Source organism: Nematolebias whitei, chromosome 6 (genome assembly GCF_014905685.2).
Source record: "Nematolebias whitei isolate Nwh7 chromosome 6, NemWhi1, whole genome shotgun sequence".
NCBI lineage: Eukaryota > Metazoa > Chordata > Actinopteri > Cyprinodontiformes > Rivulidae > Nematolebias > Nematolebias whitei.
In genome coordinates, this window is record NC_056503.1 from 44,405,492 (window position 1) to 44,410,549 (window position 5,058).

The following is a 5,058-nucleotide window of genomic DNA, read 5'->3' on the forward strand; positions in this document are numbered from 1 at the left end:
ACATGGAACAAAAACAAAACAAGAACAAGAAGGACATGGAACAAAAACAAGAACTAGAAGAACTTGAAGAACAAGAAGAACAAGAACGACAACAAGAATAATGCAAGAATACAAACAAGAACAATAATCAAGAACAACAAGTACAAGAACAATAATTAAAAACAAGAACAAGATAAACAAGAATAAGTAGAAGAACAAGAAGAACATGGAACAAAAACAAAGACTAGAAGAACATGAACAAGAACAACAAGAACAAGTACAAGAAGAACAAGAAAAACAAGGACAAGAACAGAAATGAAGAACAAGAACAGCAAGAACAATAACAAAAAGAACAACAATAAGAACAACAACAACAACAACAACAACAACAACAACAACAACAACAACAACAATAATTAAAAACAAGAACAATAATTAAAAACAAGAACAAGACTAAAAACAAGAACAAGATAAACAAGAATAAGTAGAAGAACAAGAATAACATGGAACAAAAACAAGGACTAGAAGAACAAGAACAACAAGGACAACAACAAGGACAAGAACAGAAATGAAGAACAAGAACAAAAAGAACAACAAGAACAAGAAACAAGGACCACAAGAACAGAAATGAAGAACAAGAACAACAAGAACAAGAAACAAGGACCACAAGAACAAGGACAACAACTAAGACAACAAGAATAACGAGAACAAGAAAAAGAACAAGAAGATTTTTTGATTTTCAACAAACGTTTATTTACAATTAAGTGTCAAATAACAAAATGTTTAGACAATTATCACATCAAATATGTGCACAACAACATAATGTTAAAAGGTAGATATCTCATCAAGACAGGCTTGAACATCAACTAAATAAGGTGCTTGTACTGCAGTTCTCCCTGTGCAGACACATTGCACAACACCCCGCTGAAGCCACATGTCTTCAAAAAATCCTTCACATCCCCAGTGGCTCTGTGGAAGCAAAACTCCAGCCTCAGTCTGGCCTTGACGTTGCACTTCTACAGAGCCATGGCATCGAGCTGAGGTCCGGCCTGCAGCCTGTCCCTTCGAGACAAATGAATAGACATTTTAGCTTCAGCATTTAAGAAATTTAAAATCTGGCACTTTGATTTGTTGGCTTTGTTAAAATGCATTCCATAAATGAAAACAGAACTAGTAAAAACTACACCAAAAATGCTAAAAACACTCATCAATAAGCTAAAAAAAGATGTCAGTCTCTTGCAGGCAATAAAAACATGAAAAACGCTCTCGGACAGACCACAGAAAGGACACTCATTAAAAACCCCTGGACTGATCGATAAAAATGAGTTTCTACCAATGGCACTGTGTAGGATCCTCCATTGGAGATCACCAGTCCGCTTCTTTATAGGAGGCTTGTAGAGGGTCCTCCACAGAGGGGTTTGTCCTCCCAGTCTGTCGGCCCAAACGCTGACGGCTCTGTTCTGCAGGGTTCTCTTGTTTATGACCTTGACACAGTGTTTATACAGTATCTTTGGGCCCGTACTGCGTAAACTCAACTTTGGGTCCACGTTGGATAACAGAGGACCACTATCTTTAGTGAAGCCAGGATCCAGGATCAAGTTTGTGAGCGATTTAGCTTAAACAAGGCACATGATTTTAAAACACCCTGATAAAACTGAGGCAACCCTTTTAACTTTAAAAGGCTAAAATCAGTTAAAAACAGAGCAGCATCCAGCCCCAGGTTATTCACACGCCTGAGAATGCAGCTGGCTACGTCCCTCCATACAAGGTCAGGAGGTCCTGCCAAAAACTTCTGGAGGAACTGTATACGAATGGTAGCCGTTCTGCTGGCCAGGTGGATAAGGCCCTGGACCCCCTCCTCTCTTGGTAAAAACAAGACAGACTATGGCACCCAATGCTTAATGTCCCAGAAGAAGTCAATCATTTCTGACTGGATTTTTACTAGCAGACCTGGTGGTGGGTTTAAGACGGTAAGCTTGTGCCACAGCTGCGATGCAACGAGATTAGATTGTTTAGAACCAGCACTCTGCCCCTGTATGATATTTGGGAGTGTAGCCATTTCCACTTTGCCAACTTGTTTTTGACTTTTTGCTCTACATTCTCCCAGTTTTCCTGTACAACAGTTTTATCACCTAAATAAACACCAAGATATTTAAAACTCTTTCCTCCAGTCAAGGCCTTGAGGAAGAACCGGGAGCCCAACAGGCCATTCGCCAACAGCGAGGGCATCACTCTTTCCCCAATTCACTCTCGCAGCAGACAAAGCAGAAAATTTTCCAGTGACCTTGTTTAACGTGTTGACATCTTGTTGGTCTTTTATAAAAACAACATCATCAGCATAAGCAGATAAAACCATATTGCTATTAAAACCAGGTAAAACCAGACCGTGAATACTCAAGCATATTTTCTGAAGGAGGGGTTCCAGGGAGAGTGCATAGAGCATCCCCGAGAGCGCACAGCCCTGTTGAATGCCTCTACACACCCTAAAAGGAGCACACAGGCTACCATTAATCCTTAGCACATTCACAATGCTGCTGTACAGTACCTGGATCTTGGCAATAAGACCAGCGCCGAACCCAAACCTCTCCATGGTTTTCCAGAGGAAGGCGTGTTCGATGCGGTCAAAAGCCTTTTCTTGATCTAGTAAAATCAAGGCTGTTTTTAGACCCAATGAACTGGAGACTTCCAAAACATCTCGAATTAGGTAGATGTTATCTACCATAAACCTGCTGGGGACGCAATAGGTCTGGTCCCGGTGGATGACCTGCTCCATAGCTCCCCTCAGCCTAGTTGCCAGAGCCTTGGAGAGGATTTTGTAATCGGTGCAGAGGAGAGACACAGGGCACCAGTTCTTTGTCTTACAGGTTCCCTTTTTTTGGCAGGAGAGTGATGACTGCCCTGTGGCAAGATAGCGGGAGTGAACCAGTGACCAGACTTTCCTTGAAGACATCCAGCAGGTCCCCTGCCAAGATCTCCCAGTAGGCTTTAAAAAACTACAGTGAGCCTGTCGATGCCAGGAGCCTTCTGGCCCTGCATGCTCTGGAGGGCTGCGTGGAGCTCCTGAAGCCCCAGGGTGCGCTCCAGGAAGATGTTGGTCTCCTCAGAGACCTGGGGTAGTCCACTGCAGAACTCCCGATACAGCTTCTCATTGTCTTCATACTCGCTTTTGAAAAGAGAAGAGTAAACACAGCCCTCCTCCTGATCTGACCTGGTTCACTCAGCTGCTGCCCTGTGTCTGACCACAGAGAGTGGATCACCTTCCTCTGCCCGTGTTTCCTCTCCAAGCTGAAGAAAAAGCTAGAAGGAACATCCATCTCCGTTAAGGTTTGGATCCAGGACCTGACAAACACGCCTTGGACTTTTAGTTTCCAGCAGGTTTGCTAAAACTAGCTTTTTGGATTTGAGGGCTTCAATATGCTCTCGATTTCCTGTGGATTCACTCAGTTGTTCTAGTTCCACTATATTAATCTCCAGATCTCTGATAGATCTGGTAATGTCACGAGTAACGTTGAGAGTGTGCTGTTGACACAGTTGTTTGATTTGAACTTTTCCATAGTCCCACCATTGTTTCAGACAGGTAAAATCACTCTTCCTCTGTCTAAAACCAGTCCAAAAATAACTTAGTCTCTTTAAAACTTTTGTTGTTAGTTAAAACCAAATTAAAATGCCAGTAAGTGCTTCTTGGTAAAATATTTCTGATAAAAACACTACCTAAAAGCAATGAGTGGTCTGTAAAAGCCACAGGTAAAATCTGGCATGTTTTAAACACGTTAAAATGGTGCTTAAAACAATAAAAACGGTTGAGACGAGCTAAAGAGATACGTTTTCATCTCCGCCGCCCCGCCCACACTGGATAGGTCCCTCACCTGTTCAGTTGCAGCGGGCTTCTGCTTCTCTGAGGCTGGCGGGGCCGGCTCGGCTATGTTTGGACACATTTTAATGATGTGTCCCTCCTGACCACATCCAAAGCACTTCATGTTGGAGGACATCGCAAACAGAATATAATCAAACCCATCCAACCTCACATGAAAGCGCACATCAAGCTCCTCGTCGCGCCTGTTGAGCATCATGAAGAGCTGCCTCCTATGAGACACGACATGTTATTTACACCCCGTCAGAATTTTTTTAACTGGAGACACCACCTTTCCATGTCGCGACAGCTCTTTAACCAGGAAATCATCGCTGATGAACGAAGGGACATTTGACAGTGTGACTTTTTTCGCCGGCAGCGCGAGTGGCGGCACCTGCAGAAACGAACCGTTCATTGATATCCCCACCTCCACCAGCCGCTGAACCTGCTCCACTTTCTCCACAAACACCACAGCCCCGTTCATGTGAGCTGCAGACTTAATGGACCCATGTCCAACCACCTCCCCCACAGCCAAACAAACTTCCTCCACACTGCACGAAGAGCCAGCACCCACCTTGATGCCGTTCTTGCGTGTCGGCATGGAGAAGCTCCCATTGCCTTCCACCATGGCGTCTAGATGCCGGCCAACCAGGTGCACCTGACGGTCACACCCTCGTGAAACAAACCCTTTAAACTATTAAATTAACAAAACCTACAATTAAATAACTAACATAACAATAAACACTCTGGGAAATAAATAGAAAAAGGACAAAGATAGAATGAATAAACACTTTCACCCTTTCCACTCCTCTGCTCTTCCACTCAGAAGAAGGAGGAGGAGAACAAGAATGAAAACGAGACAGAAAACAAGAACAAGAACGAAAACGAGACGGAAAACGAGAACGAAAAGAACAACAATAACAATAACAAGAACGAGATAAACAACGAGGACAACGAAGACAACGAGAACGACAGCAAGAACAACGACGTCAGCAAGAACAACAACAACTAGAACAACGATGATGGCATGAACAACGACAACAGCAAGGACAAGGACAACAACAATAAAAACAAGAAAAATAGTAAAAACAAGAAGAAGAACATGGAACAAAAACAAGAACTAGAAGAACAAGAAGAACATGAACAAGAACGACAATAACAAGATTAAGAATAACAAGCAAAACAACAACAACAACAAGAAGAACAACAAGAACTAGAAGAACAACAAG